The following is a 24919-nucleotide window of genomic DNA, read 5'->3' as shown; positions in this document are numbered from 1 at the left end:
ACTACCACCAAAAGGCAGAGACCGGTAGTGGCCCCAAATGCCAGGCTGCGCTGATATTTATTGGATACAAGACAAAGGGGCAGGGTAAGGAGTGTGAGCCATCTCCAATGATAGGGAAGGTCATGTGGGTCACGTGTCCACTGGACAGGGGACCCTTCCCTGCCTGGCAGCCGAAGAGGCAGAGAGAGAGAGAGGGAGAGAGAGACAGCTTATGCCATTATTTCTGCATATCAGACACTTTTAGCACTTTCACTAATTTTGCTACTGTTATCTAAAAGGCAGAGCCAGGTGTACAGGATGGAACATGAAAATGGACTAGGAGCATGACCACTGAAGCACAGCATCACAGGGAGACGGTTAGGCCTCCAGATAACTGCTGGTGGGCCTGACTGATGTCAGGCCCTCCACAAGAGGTGAAGGAGTAGAGCCTTCTCTAAACTCTCCTGGGGAAAGGGAGACTCCCTTTCCTGGTCTGCCAAGTAGCTAGCGTTTTAACTTGACACTGACGCTACTGCTAGACCATGGTCTGCTTGGCAACAGGTGTCTTTCCAGACACTGGCGTTACTGCTAGACCAAGGAGCCCTCTGATGGCCCTGTCCGGGCATAACAGAGGCTCGCACTCTTGTCTTCTGGTCACTTCTCACTATGTCCCCTCAGCTCCTATCTCTGTATGGCCTGGTTTTTCCTAGGTTATGATTATAGAGCAAGGATTATTATAATATTGCAATAAAGAGTAATTGCTACAAACTAATGATTAATGATATTCATATATAATCATGTCTATGATCTAGATCTAGTATAACTCTTGTTGTTTTATATATTTTATTATACTGGAGCGGCTCGTGCCCTCGGTCTCTTGCCTCGGCATCTAGGTGGCTTGCCACCCACAACTATACAGGCCAGGCACTGTGGTTCACGTCTGTAATCCCAGCACTTTGGGAGGCAGAGGCAGGCGGATCACTTGAGGTCAGGAGTTTGAGACCAGCCCAGCCAACATGGTGAAACCCTGTCTCTACTAAAAATACAAAAATTAGCTGGGTGTTCACACCTGTAATCCCAGCTACTTGGGGGACTGAGGCAGGAGAATCACTTGAACCTGGGAGGCAGAGGATTCAGTGAGCCAAGATCACACCACTGCACTCCAGCCTGTGCGGCCGAGCAAGACTCCATCTCAAAAAAAAAAAAAAAAAAAAAAAAAAAAAATATATATATATATATATATATATATGGACTATACATATGTATGTGAGGATCTTTCTGGATTCAGTTATATCCCATTGATCGATGTCTATCCTTATGCAGTACCATGTTATCTTTATTATAATAAAACTTTGGAATAGTTTAGAGTAAGTCTCCTTTGTTCTTTTTGTAAAAATTGTTTTGACTATTGTAGGACCTTTGCTTTTCCACATAAACGTTATAATCAGCCCATCCATTTCTGCAAAAAAAGAAAAAAAAAACATAGTGGTGGTTTGATAACAATTGCATTAAATCTGCAGACCAATTTGGAGAGAATTACCAACTTACCAATATCAACTCCTCCAAACTATGAACATGGTATATTTCTCTCTTCAGATCTTTTTAAATCTCTCTCAGCAATGTTATATAGTGTACAGTTCTTATACATCTCTTGTTGAATTTATTACTAAATGGTTTTCCTTAATGACACTGTTAATTTTTTTATGGCTGGGCACAGTAACATAATCCCAGCCCTTTGGGAGATCAAAGTGGGCAAATTGCTTGAGCCCAGGAGTTTGAGACCAGCCTGGGCAACATGACAAAACCCCATCTCTACAAAAAATATGAAAATTAGCCGGGCATGGTAGCTTGTGCCTGCAGTCTCAGGTACTCAGGAGGCTGCAGTGGGAGGATTGATTGAGACTGGGAGGTTGAGGCTGCAGTTAACCATGATGGCACCACTGCACTCCAGCTTGGGTGACAGAGTGAGACCTTGCCTCAAAAAAAAATGTTTTTTAATAGTTGATAGTACATACAATGCAGTTGTTTATTGACTTTTTTTTTTTTTTTTTCAGAGATGAGGTCTTGCTCTGTTGCCCAGGCTAGCCTTGAACTCCAGGGCTTAAGTGACCCTCCCACGTCAGCCACCTCAGTAGCTGGGACTGCAGGCATGAGCCACCAAGCTTGGCTTATATTGGTCTTTATCTTGTAATCCGGCTACGTTATTATTTCTAGAGTTTTTGTTTTGTTTTTTGAGACTCCTTCAAAGCCATATGCCTTTTCATTTTTCCTTAAACTATTAAGGGTTAAATTTTTTCTTTTCCTTGTCTTATTGCCTCAGTTAGGACTTCCAGTACAATTGTGAATAGAGGTGGTGAAAGCTGACATCTTTGTTTAGCTCCTGATGGTAGGGGGAAAGTTTTCCATCTTTCACTATTAAACATATTAGCTGTAGATTTTTCATAGATGTTCCTTATCAGGTTGAGGAAGTTTCTTTCTCTTCCTAATTTGGTGAGTTTTAATCATAAATGGGTCCTCTAATTTGTCAAATAATTTTTCTATGTATTAGTCCATTTTCACACTGCTATTAAGAGCTACCTGAGAGTGGGCAGTTTATAAAGAAAAGATGTTTAATTGACTCACAGTTCCACATGGCTGGAGAGGCCTCAGGAAACTTATAATTATGGCAGAAGGCAAAGGAGAAACAAGCCATATCTTACATGGCAATGAGAGAGAGAGAAGAGAGAGAGGAGAGAGACAAAGGAGAGAAGGAGAGAGAGAGAGAGAGCAAGTGCAAAGGGGGATGTGCCACACTTTTAAACCATCATATCTAGTGAGAACTCACTATCACAAGAACAGCATGGAGAACTGCCCCCATGATCCAATCACCTCCCACCAGTTCTCTACCCTAACATGTGCGGATTAAAAATTCCACATGAGGCCGGGTGCAGTGGCTCATGCCGGTAATCCCAGCACTTTGGGAGGCCGAGGCGAGCGAATCACCTGAGATCGGGAGTTGAAGACCAGCCTGACCAACATGGTGAAACCCTGTTTCTACTAAAATACAAAAAATTATCCAGGTGCACAGGCGTGGTGGCGCACGCCTGTAGTCCCAGCTACTAGGGAGGCTGAGGCAGGACAATAGCTTGAACCCAGGAGGGGGAGGCTGCAGTGAGCCGACATCACCCCACTGCACTCCAGCCTGGTGACAGAGCAAGACTCTGTCTATATATATAAAAAAAAAAAATTCCACATGAGATTTTGGTGGGGACACAGAGCCAAACCATATCAGTATCTATTGGCACAGTCCTATGGTTTTTGTCCTTTATTCCGTTAGTATGGTATGTGATTTTCTGATATTAAAGCAATCTTTTATTTATGAGATAAACTCTACTTGTTTATATCCTTTTTATATGTTGGGAAGTTTTTTTTTTAAATTCCAACTCATTTGATGGTTATTTGACAAATCCTTTCTCCATGGTGTCAGAGACATTTCAGTACTAATTACAATTCCAAAATAGTTGCCTGAATGACTTTACTGAAATTAAATTTTTCTTCATGACCTATACACTCCTTTACATAGGTTTTGTCCAGTTCTGTGCTTGTTATGTGCCACACACTTTTAGGTGTTGAAGATAAAGAGATAAATAGGGTAGACACAGCCCTTGTCCTCACAGCAGTGAAGACAATCAAAATGACTAATACAGTTTGGTGTTATAAGTAATATGAGGTGCATTTGAAATTTAAACAAAAGGAACCAAGATACAATTTTTGTTAAAGCCTCCTGGAGGAAGTTACATGAGGTGTAAATTGAACTTAACCAGGGTTACCATATCATTTACCATCCAAACAGGCACACTTTTGAGAGTGATAGTGAAAACAAGCATAAACTAGGATGTATGGTTACCTAAGATTTAACCAGTCCATGGGGAATGGTGCTTAAGGCAGAAAAAACTGTATGAAAAGAAGGCCCATTAAAGTAACTAAAACATTCAATTTGGTCAGTTTGTAAATTGTAAAGAAGGAAATTAGTCCAGAAAAGCAAGCAAAAAGGCCTTATAAATCAGAAAATAACCTGGATTTTATTTCAAGGGTAATAAATGTTCTAAACAAAAGCATGACATTAAAATTGTATTGAAAAATATCTGATTGCAGTGTGGAGAAAGTGTGAGCAAAGAACTGCACCAAAGAGATCATCTGGGGAGGGAACGGAGAGTGGTATGGGTTTTGGGGGTCATGAAAATGTTACACAATGGATTGATAGGTGCACAACTCTGTGAATACTCTAAAGATCAATGGATTGTACATGTTAAATGGGTGAAATGTATGGAATGTGAATTATAGCTCAATAATGCAGTTAATTTTGAAAAACAGATCACTTAGAAATTTATTAAATTCTCCAGGTGACAGATGATAGGGGCTCGATTCATGTGTTAGAAGTGAGGATGAATTCGAGAGATTTGAGAACCTACCAGGCCTTGTGACTGACAGAATTCATGGAGGTGAGGAAGAGGGAAGAGTCGAAGTTGACTTTCAAGTTTCCACCTTAGAAAGCCAGTGGGGGATGGTGCCACTTACTCAACCTGAACCACAGGCAGGTGTGGGGTAGATAAGAGCCAGAGGTTCTTCAGACATGTTAAATTTGAGACCTTTGAGATATCCAAGGTGGATATCCAAGGCAGACTCTCAGGTAATGGTCTGGGCTGAAGGGTATCAACATGATTCACTGTAGTGAACAAGACTGCCTATGGCATGTGTGAATAGAGGAAGGCCAAGATCTGAGATGGTTAGAGGTGAGATCAGCAAGAGGCTGAGAAAATCCCAAGATAGGAAGAAAACCAGGGAAGTATAACATCAGAAGTCCAGTTCAGAGTGTTTCACACAAAGTGTTCAGTGTGGATTACTATCATGTGTCAATGAGACAAGTAGCCTCTGAACTTTAAAAAGATTGAAGTTTCAACTTCAGTGGAGTGATAGTTGCACAAATCACTCTCACCTCGGTTCAGTGGAGAATTGTGGTTCATCAGAAGACAAGGCATGGAACAAGGTTTGTGAAGGGGAGAAGAGGGAAAGAGTTGAGGCGAGAAAGATCTTTGTTTTTAAAATGGTTTGGCTGTTTTTCCTTTAGAGAGGTTAAAGATACTGAAGAAATGAGCAGGCTGCATAAAAATCAGCTAGGAATGATCGTTTAAAAGTTAAGGTTTGGTGGTGGCCGGGCGCGGTGGCTCACACCTGTAATCCCAGCACTTTGGGAGGCCAAGGCGAGTGGATCACCTGAGGTTGGGAGTTCAAGACCAGCCTGACCAACATGGAGAAATCTTATCTCTACTAAAAATACAAAATTAGCCGGGCATGGTGGTGAATGCCTGTAATCCCAGCTACTCGAGAGGCTAAGGCAGAAGAATCGCTTGGACCCAGGAGGTGGAGGTTGCAGTGAGCCGAGATTGCGCCATTGCACTCCAGCCTGGGCAACAAGAGTGAAACTCAGTCTCAAAAAAAAAAAAAAAGTTAAGGTTTGGCAGGCCGGACACAGTGGCTCATGCCTGTAATCCCAGCACTTTGGGAGCCTTAGGCGGGTGGATCACAAGGTCAGGAGTTCAAGACCAGCTTGGCCAAGATAGTGAAGCCCCGTCTCTACTAAAAATACAAAAAATTAGCTGGGCATGGTGGCGGGCACCTGTAATCCCAGCTAATGGGGAGGCTGAGGCAGAGAATTGCTTGAACCCAAGAGGCGGAGGTTGTAGTGAGCCAAGATCACACCGCTGCATTCCAGCCTGGGCGACAGAGACTCCATCTCAAAAAAAAAAAAAAAAAGTTAAAGTTTGGTGCCAGGTGCAGATGCTTACGCCTGTAATCCCAGCACTTTGGGAGGCTGAGGCAGGCAGATCACTTGAAGTCAGGAGTTTGAGACCAGCCTGGCCAACATGGTGAGACCTGTCTCTACTAAAAATAGGAAAATTAGCTGGGCATGGTGGCGGGCACCTGTAACCCCAGCTAATGGGGAGGCTGGAACAGGAGAATCGCTTGATCAGGGAGGTGAAGGCTGCACTGAGCTGAGATCATGCCACTGCACTCCAGCCTGGGTGACAGAATGAGACTCCCTGTATGTCTGTGTCTACACATGGCATTCTCCTCTCTGTGTGAGTCTCTGTGACTCTTTCCCTCTTATAAGGACACCAGTCATATTGGATTAAGGTGCAGCCTAATGAGTTTATCATAACTTGATTACATCTGCAAAGACCCTATTTCCAAATAAGGTCACATTCTCAGGTACCGGGGTTAGGATTTTGGCATATCTTTTTGGAGACGCAATTCAACCCATAACAGTTGGGAATATCTTTCTTACATTTATTTGCATGCCAAGTTCTTTGTTAAGATTCAAATCTCCTCTCAGGTTTTCTTTCCTGCAGGAAGAATTCCCAAGATGCCTTGCCCCCATTTCCATCTTGGTGGCACCACCATATCATATTGAAGTTATATTTTTATATGCCTTCTCCCCTATTGGACTACTAGCCCCTCAAGGCCCAGGATATTCATATATGCCTAGGGCAAAGGCTGGTGTCTAATAGAAGATATTCAAAGCAGAATTTAGATTTTGTGTGTGTGTAGTTTAAATCTATTTTTTCTTTGTTGCGAGTTCTTATTGTGAAAAGAAAAATTATGTTTTCCAAATCATATACCCTGGAGGCACCCAAAAAAGATCCATTGGCATGTAGAAATAATACATTAGAATATCTATTTACATATTTTATATCTTCCTTTAAAAGCTGTTTGTCAAATGTGCATTATTATATTTATACTATATTTGTACATAGTACAGATATGAAGTCTAGAAATATTAATAAGTAATCAATAAAATTAGTAAATAAATACAAATATTGGCAAATGCTAACATATATCTCTCTGTTTCCCTTTTAAATGACAATTACTAATTTAAAGTGGCTTCACCAGGGTAGGCAAAAAAAATCACATTTGCACAAACACTCAGCACTCTGGCTCATATTCAAATGACCCATCCTCTTCTCTGACCCATCAGAGCTTCAACTGCTGTCGTACTGAGCCTTTGGTTTTAAAAAATTAACATTTTTGGTCGGGCACGGTGGCTCACGCCTGTAATCCCAGCACTTTGGGAGGCCGAGGCGGGCAGATCACAAGGTCAGGAGATGGAGACCATCCTGGCTAACACGGTGAAACCCCGTCTCTACTAAAAAAAACAAAAAACAAAAAACAAAAAAAAACCCAAAAAATTAGCCAGGCATGGTGGTGGGTGCCTGTAGCCCCAGCTACTCAGGAGGCTGAGGCAGGAGAATGGTGTGAACCTGGGAGGCGGAACTTGCAGTGAGCCGAGATTGCGCCACTGCACTCCAGCTTGGGTGACAGAGCGAGACTCTGTCTCAAAAAAAAAAAAAATAAAATAACATTTTCCACTCCAGCCTGGGCTATAGAGAGAGACCTCGGCTCAAAAAACTAATAATATTTAAGAATACATGAGACTTCAGAATCTACAGTGAACTCAAACAAATTTACAAGAAAAAAACAAACAACCCCATCAAAAAGTGGGCGAAGGATATGAATAGAGACTTCTCAAAAGAAGACATTTATGCAGCCAAAAGACACGTGAAAAAATGCTCATCATCACTGGCCATCAGACAAATGCAAATCAAAACCACAATGAGATACCATCTCACACCAGTTAGAATGGCAATCATTAAAAAGTCAGGAAACAACAGGTGCTGGAGAGGATGTGGAGAAATAGGAACACTTTTACACTGTTGGTGGGACTGTAAACTAGTTCAACCATTGTGGAAGTCAGTGTGGCGATTCCTCAGGGATCTAGAACTAGAAATACCATTTGACCCAGCCATCCCATTACTGGGTATATACCCAAAGGACTATAAATCATGCTGCTATAAAGACACATGCACACGTATGTTTATTGTGGCACTATTCACAATAGCAAAGACTTGGAACCAACCCAAATGTCCAACAAAGATAGACTGGATTAAGAAAATGTGGCACATATACACCATGGAATACTATGCGGCCATAAAAAAGGATGAGTTCATGTCCTTTGTAGGGACATGGATGAAGCTGGAAACCATCATTCTCAGCAAACTATCGCAATGACAAAAAAACCAAACACCGCATGTTCTCACTCATAGGTGGGAATTGAACAGTGAGAACACATGGACACAGGAAGGGGAACATCACACACCGGGGCCTGTTGTGGGGTGGGGGGAGGGGGGAGGGAGATATACCTAATGTTAAATGATGAGTTACTGGGTGCAGCACACCAACATGGCACATGTATACATATGTAACTACCCTGCACGTTGTGCGCATGTACCCTACAACTTAAAGTATAATTAAAAAAAATAAAGAATACATGAGACGTAACACCTCCAGGGATACTTTTTTTTTGTTTTTTGTTTTGTTTTTTTGTTTTGTTTTTTTTTTTGAGACGGAGTCTTGCTCTTGTTTCCCAGTCTGGAGTGCAGTGGCACGATCTCAGCTCACTGCAAGCTCCGCCTCCCAGGTTCACGCCGTTCTCCTGCCTCGGCCTCCTGAGTAGCTGGGACTACAGGCACCCGCTACCACGCCCGGCTAATTTTTTGTATTTTTAGTGGAGGCGGGGTTTCACCACGTTAGCCAGGATGGTCTGGCTCTCCTGACCTCGTGATCCTCCCACCTTGGCCTCCCAAAGTGCTGGGATTATAGGCGTGAGCCACCGCGCCCAGCCACCTCCACGGATACTTTCATAAAATTTTTCTTGTGGAAAATGTCAAGCATTTACACAAATAGGAGATTAGTAAAATAAACCGCGGCGTGCCCACCACCCAGCTTCAGCAGTGAACACCCAGACAATCCTGTTTCGGTCACTTCCCACTCTCACCCCCACGTCAGTTACCCCTCCTCCCACATTATGATTTTTCAAAAAGGTTTGTTGAAGTATGATGTACATGCACATGTATACATATACACAGGCACAGAAAAGCATATGCTGTAAAATTAAAGCACAGTGAATTTTCATAACCTAAAACCATTTGTGTAAATGCAAATCCCAGATACCCACCTCGTCCTATCTACTGGTCACTATCTCCACCCTCCGCCCCACTCTCCTCACCTCAACAGCATGGGTTTGTGATTTTCTTTTTGCTTTTGTACTTCATGTAAATGAAATCATACTCATCCTGTATTATTTGAAGCTAATCCCACAATCATATCATTGTATTCATAAATATTTCAATATGTGTCTCCAAGAGATAAGAACTTTTAAAAAATGACCACAATACTGTTATATAATTAGATTTCTACCCTCTGTATTTCTCTATTCAATCTTGGCTGCCACAATCAGACAGACAGAAAGTGTAAGGTCACTTTTTTCTTGCATCTGCAGCGGAAACCTTAGCAGCAGATAGTAATTATTCTAGTCTGTCAAATAGACGCAAATAGAATTGAATTTTTAAAGAGATGTGTTGTTAATGCCAACATATCACTATCTGTGGGAATGAGTGGAGGAGATAGTTGTGAGGGTCATTTACTGCCAGCAGTGTAAGTTGGGGCATGGGGCAGGTTGTTTACTGCGCCATGTTCTCCTCTGCCCCTTCGTGAGGTTTTAGACACACCAGATTCAACAATGACAGGGCTGGGGATCAAATGTCTCCACTCACACCTGTGCTGGTTGCTGATGTTTATTCTGTAGTGTGTTTCTCCTAACGTAATTACAGAAAGTCCTCTTTGGGGAATTGGAAGAGCTGGAATTGGGGGAAACTGATCCTGGTTATGACTTCAGGTGAGGATAAATCTGCTTGTCCTGCTGTCCTTGATGAATGCACCGTAGAGGAAGAATGTATCTTTTGAGCATTCATGTCAAGGATCCTTGACTGGAGAAATCCCTCTACAGTTGCACTCAGGGCATCTTGTAAAATGTATGGGTAAAGCAGAGATCTGCTGAGGTTCTTCACTTGTCAGAGACGTAAGTGCCCTTGACTCAAACGCTCCAGCACCCCGCCCTCGGAAGCTCCTAGAGCCCTTGCCCTAATGTTGGTTCTATTCTAAGTCCATGAATGGAGCCTCTTGTTCCAGTCATGTCAGCCTGTGGAACTCAGTTCTGCCAGATTTTCACAGAAAATGCAATCACACTAGCATTGTGTGAGCCATTGGCTTAAGGCTGAGAGTGCAAGTCAGAGGCCACACCACCTCCCAGACAGCCTCCTCCAGCTCCAGACTTCTTCCCCCACCAGAAAGAACCTAGGGGCTCATTCCCTCAGGAGCAAACACATTCCTCTCTTCCCCAGGGTGAGTCGTCCCACTGCCTTCCTTTCCAAATCCCCTGCCCGCAGACTCTCAGCCAGTTTTCAGACTGACTTGTCAATGATTCATGTTCAAATATTACAGAAGTCATAATAAGTGGTCAACAAATATTTCCAGAATTAAACTCTCCCTGCACATTGGCTATTAAAAGAGGAAAGAAACTAACATTTGCTGGGTGCTCTTATATGCCAATCATGATGCTACAGTCTCTCACAAATAATATCTTATGTAATTCTCACAACAGCCTTGTGAAGAAGGCACTATTATCCCTAGTTGGAAAGAAAAGGAAACTGGATGGATGCAGTGGCTCATGCCTGTAATCCCAGCATGTTGGGAGGCCGAGGTTGGTGGATCACTTGAGGTCAGGAGTTCGAGACCAGCCTGGCCAACATGGTGAAATCCCATCTCTACTAAAAATACAATAAATTAGCCAGATGTGGTGGTGCACACCTGTAATTCCAGCTACTCAGGAGGCTGAGGCATGAGAATCACTTGAGCCCAGGCGGTGGAGGTTGTAGTGAGCTGAGATTCTGCCGTTGCACTCCAGCCTGGGAGGCAGAGCACGACCATCTCAAAATAAATAAATAAAAGGAAACTGGTGCTCAGAGGGATGAAGTGATTTGCTGCAGCGGTTCCAGACATCACATCCAGACCCTTAATATTCAGTGTCACTCCCTCAAGAGCCAGGGACCTTCCCAGCAGTTTCTCCCTCTCAAAAATTCTTCCCCTCAGGCTGCCTCCAGTCAGAAGTGAAGCAGAGAATGAAGAATCTCAGTATTCGTAACAAATATTGTCTCAATGGCTGAAGGGGAGAAAAAAGCAGACACCTTCTCTAACCATCTGGCCCCAACCCTGAGTCTTCAGAGCAGGCCCACACTGTCACTGCATCCTGAGGAGGGTGGGTGGCGATGGGGTCTGCGGGAGCTGGACGATGGTCGTGATCAAGAAATCCATTGAATAGATACTGTTATCATCCCTACTAGATGAGAGGAAACTGGGCTTAGTGAAGGACAGTAACATGCCTGAGTGTTCAGTGCCAGACTCAGATTTTGAATCCAGTTCTTTCTGACTCCAGAAACTTGTTCTTCACCAGTGTGAAAGCACTCACGCTGGACTCACACCAGATCTTCTCCCCTCCTGCCCCAGGGAGAGCAACTGCAGACTCAGCCCTGGCATGACGCTGCTATGGCTTGACAGGGGTCTGGGGTCCCCAGGGAGACCCCTGGCACTAGGCACAGGGCCACCTGCAGCACAGGGGAGCCTCCGCACAGCAGCCTCTCCTCCCCACCATGTTGATATCAACCTCAGTTTCCTTGCTCAGCTCTTTCATTTCCTGCTGACTAGAGCCCTATCCTGAATGCATGCCCAGCCCCCCAGCCCCGATCTCCTCCTTAACTCCTGTGGAAAAAAAAAGTCAATATATTAATTTAATCGAGTGAAATGAGTGTTCATTTACAAAAGCCAGCCGTGCAGTCTGCTAGTCAGAATGAAGAGTGTATTGAAACAAACACATACGAACACTCTCCAGAAGAAAGGAAGGGGACAGCACGCTTCTCTGGGAGGCATTGCGTTTTTAGGAAACCCACACACGGAATCTGAGCTAAGCATCTCTGGGAGTCCAAATATGTCATAATCTGCTCCCCAGCACTCACAAAATCATATTTTCTTTATGAACAGAATAAGTGTTTATTATAGAAAGTCAACTGAGAAAGGAATAAAGAAGAAAAACCTCTATCATCCTACAACTCAGATATATGCGCATGTGTGTGTGTGTTTATAGAATCGGAGTTATACATTTATTATATACTACAACGTATATTGCTTATATATTTACAAAATTGGACACAAACTCTTAGCTATCTTTTGTGAAGTCATTTTTAATATTTGGATAGTTGCATTGTTTTGTGTAGATCAATATTTTCCAAATTTGCCCGTGCTTCACAATTGTCTGGGGAGTTGAAACATTTTTGCAAATTCCTGGGCTCTTTCCTACATGTTATTGCATCAGAATTTCTAGGTTTAGAAGTCTGCCTTCTTTGCCGGGTGTGGTGGCTCACACCTGAAATCCCAGCACTTTGGGAGGCTGAGGCAGGTGGATCATTTGAGGTCAGGAGTTTGGGACCAGCCTGGCCAACATGGTGAAACCCCGTCTCTACTAAAAATACAAAAAAATTAGCCAGGCATGGTGGTGGGCACCTGTAATCCCAGCTACTGGGGAGGCTGAGGCAGAAGAATTGCTTGAACCCGGGAGGTGGAGGCTGCAGTGAGCCAAGGTCGCACCATTGCACTCCAGCCTGGGCAACAAGAGTAAACTCTGTCTCAAAAAAAAAAAAAAAAAAAAAAAAGAAAAGAAAAAGAAGAAGTCTGCCTTCTTATAGCCCTCCCTGGTGATTCTGATGCAGGCCATCCTGCTGTGACCCATTTTGGGAACCACTGGTGTCCATGTGCCCTCGTAAGCAGTGAGAAGTGGCACCAGGCACAGGGCCACCTGCAGCACAGGGTGAGAGCTGTCACCTTGGAAGAGCCCAGGAAGGTACACCTGGCCAAGTACCCTTCCAGTTCTCTCTTTGAGGGCAGAGCGTTAGCGCAGCCTCCTGGAGCTGACGGAGAGGGATGACCCTGGGAAAGAAGAAAGGCTTATTGACATGTATAGGGACCTGGGTCTTCCTATTTGCATAAAAGGAAGGAATGTGTGACCTCACTGTGGTCATTTCTCATAAGATATAGTCTACCTCCCACCGCGGTTCTTCATTTTCTACTTAATACCACCACAAATGGCCTTTTATTTTGGGTGACAGCTCTGCTTCATTCATCTTCTCCAACTCTTTCCTAAGGGCTGGGCCCTGCTGCCTCTTCTGGGTGTCTGTTTTGAAGTGACAACTGGCATTGTGGCCACTCCAGCTGAATGTGGACAGCATCTTTGAGCACCTGACTCAAAGCCTCCCTGGAGGCTTTAGAATTACTCTAGTGATTCTGCAGCCATTTCAGTTTTATGATTCTAATGGGCACCAACATGTTCTCCCATATCTGTCACCAATTCTACCCTGACGGCCGCCTCTCAGCCAACTGACCCCTCTGCCTCTGGTCTCCCTGGACTCCTTGAGTGGGTGGACCAGTCCTCATCAGGCATGTGCAGTCTGCTACCTGGGCACTCACTATTGCTCCGTCCAGCTTTTCTGAGGCTGTGCCTCTGACCATGACCTCCATCCCCTTCCCAGACCCCCAAATAGTGCAGTGACACTTGTCCCAACATCCGGGGCCTGGCTGCCACACTCTCTCTAGAAGCCCTTGTCTTGTCTTCCACTGCCCTCTCCTCAAGACTGTCTGCAAGGAGGCAGGAGTGGGCCACCCTCTTTGTGTCAGGTTTTGGATAAGGGGCCCTAAGGGCCACCATTTTGATCTCAGCTTGGCTCTGTGCTCTTGCCACCCCCACACCCCCATGCATCCAAGTCCCACCACCTGTCAGAACATTACCTTCCTGGCCCCACCCCACGAGAATTGTGGCTCATCAGTGCTCAGTGGCTACACTGTCCATGCTGAGATCCAGATCCGATCCTTTTGGCTATCAGAATGATTGTCATCTTGGTGGCCCCGTCTTGTGGTTCATGAACCAAATGTAGACCTTCTAACTTCCCAACTCCTATGGAGCAGTGGTTACAGGTCTCTACTGTCCAGGAGTAGGGGGCAGGCCCAGGTTGTATGTCTGTATGGGGGACTCAGGCTCTGCCATGTGACCTGCAGCCCTGAATCTCCCAGGCCTGATTCCCCAGTGACTCCTGCCACCCACTGACCCTCACTGCTGGAGTCGTGCTGCAGAGCTCCTGGCATTCCAAGTCTTTTTCTGCTGTCAGAGCATTTCTCTCTAACCTTGCTCAAAGAAAGCTGGATTCAGATCATATTCAGTGGTCTCAGACAGAGGCTGAGTAGGAAAGTGGTCCCATAGAGGTCATGACTCAAGAGATATCAGCCTAGGTCCTTCTCGGACCTCCTGATACCATTTCCATGATTAGAGAGTCTTTCTTTCTTTCTTTCTTTCTTTCTTTTTTTTTTTTTGAGACAGAGTCTAGCTCTGTCTCCCGGGCTGGAGTGCAGTGGTGCCATCTCGGCTCACTGCAAGCTCCACCTCCGGGGTTCACCCCATTCTCCTGCCTCAGTCTCCCAAGTAGCTGGGACTACAGGCGCCCGCCACCGCGCCCGGCTAATTTTTTTGTATTTTAGTAGAGATGGGGTTTCACCATGGTCTCGATCTCCTGACCTCGTGATCCGCCCGCCTCGGCCTCCCAAAGTGCTGGGATTACAGGTGTGAGCCACCGCGCCCCGCCGAGTGTTTCTTTTGAAACAGAAGCCATTGACTCTTTTGAAGTCCCCACTTAAATACAAATATTAGGTTGTATTAAAAGTAATGGCAAAAAGTGCAATAGCTTTTGCACCAACCTCTAATATGTTGAGATGAATCATGCCTTAAGCCTTTCTCAGGGGGTGACATGGGCAGGACTGGGGTGGTGCGGTATGTACTAGTTGACAGGCAAAGGAAGCAATTTCTTGTTCTTTCTGAACTAGAATTGACAGTTTATGTGTCAAGAACTGTGCTAAGCACTTTCCTATGCTTCATTTCAGTTAATTTCATTGGCATATCACCACATACGGCTAATATCAGCATCTGCATGTTGCAGACCAGGAAAAGGAGATCCAGAAAGCATAAGTAAAATGCCTTAGTCACATAGCCAGTATGTGGGGCAAGGGTTTTGAACTTGGGCTTCCTGACATCCTGCCCCATGATGTGGGACAGCAGTGATATTTCCCTGCCCCCTTCTTTCTCTCCTCTCTTCCAAGCTGCAGTACAACATTTGCAAATTCTGCCGTCTGCATCCTTCTCTGATCCGCTTGTGGTCTATGGCTGTCACCTCCTGTCCCACCTGTCTTTTGCCCCTTCATCTCTCCCTGCCTCACCATCCCTCCCAGTCCCTGGCAAAGTTTGCTGTAGCTTTATACCCTTTTCCTTGAGGAGAGACAAATAGGCCTTGCAGTGTGTCCAAGGAGCCACAGTGTTTCTGAGGAGGGTGGTGGGGCTCAGGAAGGGCTACAGGAACAGTGGCCATTATAATAGGGCTTTCAGTACTGGGCTAAGCATGGTGCACACACAATGCCTTGACTTTTGTCTCTTAATCATTTCCTGGTCCATTTAGCTGGTTCCTGCCATTCAAATCCTGTAGTAAATGGCCATTGTGCTTCTCTCCCAAATAGAATCGGGTATGTCATTCCAAATGCAGATAGGAGCCCTGCCTTTTAGTCAGCATGTACAGTGCCACTGTCCCCGCAGCTCCTCATTCTCTCCTAACAATAGCAGCCAGGTGCTGCCAAGAGCATGATTCTGCACAGCTGGAGGCCTCCAGGAGGCGCTGGGGCTTGACACCCTCTCAGGGAGCGCTTGATTCCTTGCCTCACACTTGGGGATCTCTAGGCCAATCTGGGGTGGAGGGTAGACTGATGATGGAGCCCCAGGGCCAGAAACCTTAGTGATCTGCCTGCATTTGCAGACTTCCATCTCATTCCTTGAATCAGACCCTTGAGGTAGGGCGCCGGAAGCAGCTAAGCTCTCTGGAAGACGTTACCCCTTAGAACAGGGCTTTTAACCTTCAATGTGTGGGAATCATCTGGGGATCTTGTTAAAATGCAAGTTTAGATTCAGCCTGAGAGTCTGTATTTTTAATAAGCTTCTGAGAAAAACCAATGTTGCTCCAAGGGCCCTGTTTTTACTAGCAAGAGCTCAGGAACTTGCTCAGTATGGTCACTTCGACTTTCAATTACTTATGTGTGGGACTAGGGCCTGAATTTGATTGTCAGGAAGAGTTCCAAGCATTTGTTCATTAACTCATTCATCCAATAAATATGCAGTTGTCTACTATTGTTTTGGAGTGATAATGCCACAGGGACGAAGATAGTATATACCTGATTGTAACTGGTCAGTGGTGGAAGCAGGCAATTAAGCTGATAATTAGGTATAGTGCATCAGGTGAGATAAGTGAAGTGATAGAAGAAGTACTTCCCAGGAGCAGGATCCTTGAAAAATACATCTGTTGCTGAAAAAAGCAGAGGTAGTGGGAGCCAGGAGAACAGAGGAAAAGGGAGAGCCAATGGTCTGCTTAGCCTTGATGGAGCAGTAAGTCCAGAAAGGGGAAAGGGAACCAACATGGCCTGCTGGGGTCCTTTAACTTGGTACTCACATGGGACCTGGGTTTTCCTGTTAGTTGCTCATGCAGGGAGAGTTTGCCTGGCTCTGCTCTGTTTAAATTATTCTCTCCCTACTCCCTTCCTCCCTCATTCACCATTCCTAGGGTCCTCAGAGGATGTTACCCAGAAGCTCCAAAGATCCAACCCTTTCAGCTTTCAGTGGTTTTAAGCAATAAGACAAGATGGTCTCACGGTTTAACTGAGTTTTCATTGAACATCCCATGAAACAATCCATTTCTGACTATTGTGGCCCTTGCACAATTCCAGGGGTAGGACCTGGGGACAACATTAAATGACACCCCCACCCCCAAATTATCCCTCCTTTTTAATTTTAACTGGTGCCCATTTTCATCAGGTCTCTACCCAGGAATCTTTGAATTCCTTGTAGCAGCCTGATGGTAGGGTGAATCTTAGGGTAATGTGAGCTCAAATATGACACCACTATGTTTTAAAATATTAAGTAATTTAATTCTTACAAGAAGATCCTGAAAGGCAGTATTATTGTTTCTACATTACATTTGAACAAAGGGAGGCACACACATAGATAAGCACTGCAAATTTCCTAGCATCACTGGGCTGGTGGTGGCCAGCATGCCAAGGCTCCCCTTAGCTGACTGGGTGAGGACCGTCCTCTGGTTCCAAGAGCACTGGGCTGGGGTGGGAAGCCAGATTCCATTCTCAACTCTCTGCTTGTTGGGAAATTTACTCACTTCTCTGGGCCTCAGTCTTCTCTTTAAAGAGAAGACTGTGTATCATTAGGGCTCTTGCCAGCTCTAACTCACCATGGCCCTTACAGGTATGAGTTGTTATAACTTTAGTTATCAATGATCAGTTAGGGGCTGACAATAAGGCCCCTTTGCTGCACTCAGGGGAGGTTGAATGATGAGGAGCCTGCTTTGTTCTGCACTGCTTCCTGCTGCCTTGTCTTCCTGCCTCCTGCCTAGGCTGTTTCTGAAGCCTGTTCCTGGCTTGCCCCACCTAGTCCAGCTGTCTTGGCATTCATCTCTGTTATGGTTTGGATGTTTGTCCCCTCCAAATCTCATGTTGAAATGTAACCCCCAATGTTGGAAGGGGGGCCTGGTGGGGGTGGCTCCCTCATGAATGGCTTAGCCCTATCCACTTGGTGAAGAGTGAGTTCTTGCTCTGGTAGTTCATGTGAGATCTGGTTGTTTAAAAGAGTATGATACCTCTGTCTCTCTCTTGCTCCTGCTCTGACCATGTGACACATTGGCTCCCCCTTCACCTTTCACCATGGTGTAAGCTCCCTGAGGGCTCCCCAGAAGTGGGTGCCAGCACCATGCTTCATGTAAAGCCTGCAGAACCATGAGCCAATTAAATCTTTTTTCTCTATAAATTAGCCAGCCTCAGGTACTTTTTTATAGCAATGCAAGAATGGCATAACACAAAATAAGTACTGAGGAGAGGGGCATTGCTATAAAGATACCTAAAAATGTGGATCCAGCATTGGAACTGGGTAATGGGCAGAGATTGGAAGAATTTCGAAGTTTCAGAAGAAGACAGGAAGATGAAGAAAAGTTTGCAACTTGTAGACTGGCTAAATTGTTGTGACCAAAATGCTGATAGAAATATTGAAGTCCAGGCTGATGAGGTCTCAGATGGAAATGAAGTTATTAGGAACTGGAGTAAAGTCACCCATGTTATGCTTTAGTAAAGAGCTTGGCTGCATTTTGTCCAGGCCCTAAGGCTCTGTGGAAGTTTCAACTTAAGAGTGATGACCTAGGGTATCTAGCAGTAGAAATTTCTAAGCAGCAAAGTGTTCCAGAAGTGGCCTAGTTGATTCGAACAGCCAATGCTTATATGTGCAAGCAAAGAAATGACCTGAAACTGGACCTTATATTTAAAAGGGAAGCAGAGCTTAAGAGTTTAGAAAATTTTCATGCTGGCTGATATGAGTGGGCTGTGTCCTCACTCAGATCTCATCTTGAATTCCCATGTGTTGTGAGACAGACCAAGTGTGAGATAATTCAATCATGGGGGGAAGTCTTTCCTGTGCTGTTCTCATGAAAATGAATAAGTCTCACAAGACCTGATCATTTTATAAAGAGGAGTTCTCTCTCTCTTTGCCTGCTACCATCCATGTAAGACATAACTTGCTCCTCCTTGCCTTCCATCATGATTGTAAGGCCTCCCCAGCCATGTGGAACTGTAAGTCCCTTAAATCCTTTTTCCTGTATAGACCACACAGTCTTGGGTATGTCTCTATCAGCAGCATGAAAATGGACAAATACACAGGCCATGTAGCAGGAAACAAAATCATTTTCAGGAGAGAAATTCCAGCAGGCTGTGGAGCAACCACTTGCTAGGGAGATTAGCCTGACCTAAAGGGAGCCAAGTGTTAATATCTAAGACAATGGGAAAAAGGCCTTGAAGACACTTTAGAAGTCTTGGGGCAGTCCCTTCCATCATAGGCCCAGAGGCCTAGGAGAAAAGTGGCTTAGGGGGCCAGGCCCAGGGCCTTGCTTCCCTGTGCTGCCACACTGCTCCCTGCATCCTGGCCACTCTGGCTTCAGCCATGACTCAAAGGGACCAAGGTTCAGCTTGGGCTGCAGCTCTAGAGGGTGCAAGCCATGCCTCAGCAGTTGTCACATGATGTTAAGTCTTCAGATGCTCAGAATGTAAGCATGAATGAGGCTTCCACCTAGATTTCAGAGGATTATGGAAGAGTTTGGGTGCCCAGGCAGAAGCCTGTTGCAGGGTGGAGCCCCAACAGAGAAACTCCACTAGGGCAATGGCAGGGGGAAATGTGGGATTGGAGCCTCTACACAGAGTCCCCACTGGGACACTGCCTAGTGGATCTATGGGAAGGGGGCCACTGCTTTCCAGACCCCAGAATGGTAGATTGGCAGCTTGCAAACTCTGCTTGGAAAAGCCACAAGCACTCCACTCCAACCCTTGAGAACAGCCATGTGTGCTGTACGCTGCAAAGCCACAGGGGTGGATCTGCCCAAGGCCTTGGGAGCCCACCCCTCATACCAGGGTGTGGGACATGAAGTCAAAGGAGATTGTTTTGGAGCTTTAAATGCAATGACTGTCCTGCTTGGTTTTAGACTTGTATGGTGCCTATTACTCCTTTCTTTTGGTGAATTTCTTTCTTTTGGAATGGGAAAGTTTACCCAATGCTTGTACCACCATTGTATCTTCGAAGCAAATAACTTGTCTTTGATTTTACAGGCTCACGGTGGAAGGAGAATGAGTCTCTGATGAGACTTAGGACTTTGGACTTGATGCTGGAAAGACTTAAGACTTTGGGGAACTACTGGAAAGGTATGATTGTATTTTGTAATGTGAGAAGGACATGATATTTGGGGGCCAGAGATGAAATGATATGGCTTAGGTGTCTGTCCCCTCCAAATCTCATGTTGAAATGTAATCCCCAGTGTTGGAGATGGGGCCTAGTGGGAGATGTTTGTGTCGTTGGGGTGGATCCCTCCTGACTGTCTTAGCCCCATCCCTTAATGATGAGTGAGTTCTTGCTCTGGTCGTTCACATGAGATCTGGTTGTTTAAAAGAGTGTGGTGCCTTCTCCCTCTCTCTCTTGCCATGTGACATGCTGGCTCCCTGTCACCTTCTGCCATTATTGTAAGATCAGTGAGGCCCTCAGCAGAAGCAGATGACAGCATCATGCTTCCTGTAAAGCCTGCAGAACCATGAACCAATTAAATCTCTTTTATCTGTAAGTTACCCAGCCCCAGATACTTATTTATATCAATGCAAGAATGGCCCAATATAATCTCACTTGCCACCTCCACTACTAAGCCATTCACAACCTCTGCTTTCAGATATCCATCTATCCATTCATTTACCCTTCCTTTCATCCATCCATCCATCTATCCATCCATCCATCTATCTATCCATCCATCCATCCATCTATCCATCCATCCATCCATCCATCCATCCATCCATCCATCCATCCATCCATGTTACCCACTTCTTCCTGATTAAGCTGTCAAATTAGGCCACCCTGTTTTTTCATGTCTAGATGAGATGAATTTAAAGCCCTAGTCCAAGGATTCTGAAGTATCTAGAGCTTCACAAGATTTTCATAAATTCCCGGGGGGGGGGGGGCTTATTAATTGTGGTCACTTCTGGCTCCAGCTTCCTTATTCTGAGCAAATTCAGTCTAGGGATCACCGTGCTTGTTGCTCGTGTCTTCCCTGTTCTGCACCCCATTAACTCAGTTACAGAACTCAGCCATTTTTCTTAACATTCACCAGTCCAACCATTTACATAAGGCATTCACATTGTGAATATCTTGTAGGTATGGAATAATTTTAGCTCAGAAAAGGAAATCTCAGTGTTACATATTACTATACCTAAATATCCTATGGTCATTTCCACAATTTGCGCTCATCTCACCTCATACTTGATTCCTTTCCTAAAATGAAGTCTGATGACAGCTGTTAAAATAAGATACATATTTTTTCCTGGCTCCAAATTTATTCAACAGGAATTTATTTTAGAGTGGTCCAGAAACTTGGCCAGGCACTGTACCAGGGGCTGGGGATATTGATGAGTCATGTCTGACTCATCCCTGGCTCCAAGAAATTTACAGTACAGTGGGGTGACAGTCACATGACTAGCTAAGTGCTGAAGGTGTTCTGGGTGTGCGGATGGTACAGAGGCAGCTCAGAGGGAGGAGTCTGCTCTCCCTCTTGGGTCCAAAACTGCTTTGATATTTGAATTAAGTCTTGAAGGTAGGTATTCATCAGGCAGATGACAAGAAGAAGAGATTTCTAGGCACAGAGAGCAGCCTGGGCTAAGGTACAAAAGTATGCTGGTAAATGTTCAATAACCTGTTCTTGAAAAAGAAAAAGCCTAGTGTCTGCTTATTTGTAGTGACTGCTGATTTCCATGGTGTAAATATTTCCACCCAGGTTGATTTCAAGCTACCAAAGCAATATCACTGAATGCAGAGTTGGGAAGAGATGTGCACCCTTGGTCTTCATGAGCTGGTAAAAGCCTGTGCCTACACCACTGAATGCAGAAGAGCTGAACACAGAGGGGTGCTAAATTTTGCCCGTAGAATGTAACTTCCTAAAGTCAGGGACTTTTGGTGTTTGGTTTACTGTTCCCTATCACTCTTAGCAGTAGTCTGGGATGGAGTTGGCACTTGATAAATATTTTTTAAATGAGTGAATGAATGGATGGAGGCTGTTATAAGGCCTATAATGTGTGTAGACTTTCGCCCCAAGGGTGTAGGAAGTCAAGGAATATTGCTAGAGATAAGGAGGGCCCTGAAGAGTTTGGAGATTTACACGGATTGTTGTGAAAGCAGTGGGGAAGTTGGGGAGTGCAGTGAGGTGAGACTGTTGACAGTCAGAAGACTACTGCAATAATCCTAGCAGTAGTTCATTATGTCTGATAGGAGAGGATCTGTGGGAACGGAGAAAAGGCAGAGATTTTAAACAGGATCTGATGTCATCAAATTTGCATTTTAGATTAATCACTTTGCAGTACTATGAATGACTGGGCCTTTATGTCCCCCCACCTTGAATTGTTTTGTTGTTTCACTTGAATCGTTTCATTGTCTAATCCATGCTTCCCTGGTTTTTGCCTCCGCTTGGTTATGCAGGACACTTTCTCCCCATGGTTTCCAGAGGCTGTCATTGATGAAAAGTCCTGTCTTCTACCATACTGTGGCAGCCCTGTCATGGAGTAGATGTTCTTCCTGCCAGTGTTGTGGGACTCATTTCCCCAGAACCTTGACCTTAAATGCGAAATAGAGTGGTACATGCAACATCTTTCCTTTATCAATGATAGAAACAGTAGGTGCAATGAGAGGCAGCAAGGGGCAGGTCCTCAGGAGTGGTTGGTCTCCTCTCCCGCCGAAGTCCTGTCTTCTGCAAGTGGGCTTGTTGCAAGTAGGCAGTTTGTTGCTCTGGGCCACCCCCATTCAGGCCTTTGGAGATTTAAGGGTCATCACCTCTTTCTCCATCTGTGTTATATTTTGTCAGAGGGGGACAGAGTAGTCCTAATGCCTCACAGACTTCTAGTGACCCTGCCTGCCTGACTCCAGGGTTTAAATGGGAGTCCATGGAAACTGACTCAGGGGACAAACACAAGTGACCAAGACCACAATAGTGTGAGAGCTGCCCCTCTTATTTTGATGAGAAGGTTTGTCTTACTGGGCCAATCTCACGCACCCAGCTCCTTCTTCCCTTAGTGGGAGGTTTCTCTCTTCTGCTGAGAGCAAGCTCACCCTGCCATGTCTGCTGGACAAGCGTAGACACTGCTGTGCCCAGTGGTGCATCCTGCTGAGAGTCATGCTAGACGTTGAGTGCAGCTCTGTGTCCAGATCTCATTCCCTTTCCTTGATTTTGGGGCTTACTTTTTGCAGATTGACCCTCGAACTTTCTTGGTCAGGAATGCTGAAATTCCCAACTTTGATTTTCTCCTTACTTGGGTTAGAGTTACTTAGGTCAGGCTAAGGGAGAGACTAATAGGCCAGGTGGGAGTAACAGAGGGCTGTGTGGTGCAGAGTGGGGTGCTGCCTGGTCCCTCCCTCCCCAGGGCTGGCTTTCTAGTGAAGGGGGAGCAGAGGTTTTAGACCCTTTCTAACTCACTTTTGGCTGTTGCTGAAAGGGTCTACATCCCCACATTCCCGGGGCTTTGAAACCAGCTGACTTCTTGCTCTTTAATAAAGAAAATTCACCAGGGGTTTATTTAATAACAGTCCACTATCTCTCTGTGACTGCAGATTATTTGGCGATTTGGCTCGTTGAACTGTCAATCTTAGATTCCTCTCATTTGATTTCCTCCCTAACGTCATTGTTTTTGGGGAGACTCAGATACTTCAGTATAGTACAGCTTTCCATGTTATAAATTTTAAAGCCTGAAAGTTTTCAATAATACTGGCTGGATTTTCTCCATTTACAGTAGACATACCTCATTACTTTATTTATTCTACAGATTTCGGAGTTCCTCCTTTTCCATAGGTGAGCTTGGAACTGAGTGCCAAACTGTTTTAGACTTACCCTGAAAGACTGGGAGTACAATGTCACAGACACCACTGAGCAGGGGAGCCACTTGCTTTATAATTTCTTAAGAGAGATTGCTTCTTAAGGAAGCTATAGTTCTATTCATGTCCCCAGTGACCCATTACTTATTTCCAGAGCAAAAATCAATCATCCCTTTTGCTCCTGGGGTGATACAGGAAATCTTCAGGAAGAAAGATGACACTGCTTCGCAGCTATGATAGTTGTGAGTCACGGGGACTTGGATGTGTTTCCAGTGGGCCCTCTGATGTTACTGGCCAGTGGGCATTGCCCCAGGCCTGCCTTCCTTGGGCTGAGGAGCTGGCCTGGCCAATTGCCTGTTCCCTCCAGCTGCTGGCTTCTGGGCTCCAAATAGCCTCAAGCCTTTACTGAAGATAGAAATACGAGGTACAATGAGAGGCAGCAAGTGCGAGGATTTGTGAGGCATCAGCTGGGATATCCTATCTCACATGGGACTCCACATCTACCATGCTTTCCACCTGCCACTTTGCCATCCTCTCCAGGGCTTGGCTTGGGAATAAGCCTTCTCACCATCCCTCCTCCCATCTGCTCTGTTTTGGAGGTTGAGTCCACAAAGCCTTTTGGCTCTTAAAACTCTGTCAGGACAATCACTCCCTTTCTTAGAGACATTCATTGGCTTTGATGATTAGGGTTCTGGGTTCCCATGTTACAGTAGCCCATGTTTATGGATACTTATACTCAGAGCCTCTTTCACCTTTGCTTGGAAGGGTCTTATTCAGGCCTCAGTGTCCCACAGTGGAAGGGCTCAGTCTTGCTCCTGGGTGGAAAGATGACACTGAGGCCTGGCTTTAGTTCTCCCATCCCCAGAAGAAGAGAAAGTCAAAATCTCTCTCCCTTTTTTTTTTTTTTTACCAGAACCATGATTTCCTTGAAGACCTCCCATGTGGTCTAAAGAATTTTTCAATTTGGCATGGGTTTTGCTGCAGGAAACTTTTTTTTCTAACTGTAACCTCCAAACCTCATAGTAACCTAAAGAATATCCCAGTAATTCACCTAGCTTACTCTCCTTTCTCCCTAAAGTGCAAATCTTGCAAAACTATCTAGTGCTTATTCATACCCTTTTCCCAAAGTTTGTAGCCCAAGGCATTCTGCTATTTTAGGTAGGAAGAGGAGAAGCCGATATGATCATGGTTTTCTGGATCCCTTATCACAGTTTAATGCAATTGTGGAAATGAGTTGTTTCAATCAGGCAAGGCACAGTGACCTTGAACACCCAAGTCAGGTCAAGGAAAAAGGGGCTTATTATAAACATAGACATGGAAAGAAAGCACTGAACAATGGACAGGTTCCAAGATATCTCTGTGAATAGTTTCCTCCAGGCTGTGCGCTCTGCCACCTGTCCCTCCACTATCCTCTCATCATTTGCATGTCTCTCTACA

This window comes from Gorilla gorilla, chromosome 6, assembly GCF_029281585.2.
Source record: "Gorilla gorilla gorilla isolate KB3781 chromosome 6, NHGRI_mGorGor1-v2.1_pri, whole genome shotgun sequence".
Lineage (NCBI taxonomy): Eukaryota > Metazoa > Chordata > Mammalia > Primates > Hominidae > Gorilla > Gorilla gorilla.
Note: the sequence above shows the minus strand (reverse complement) of the source record.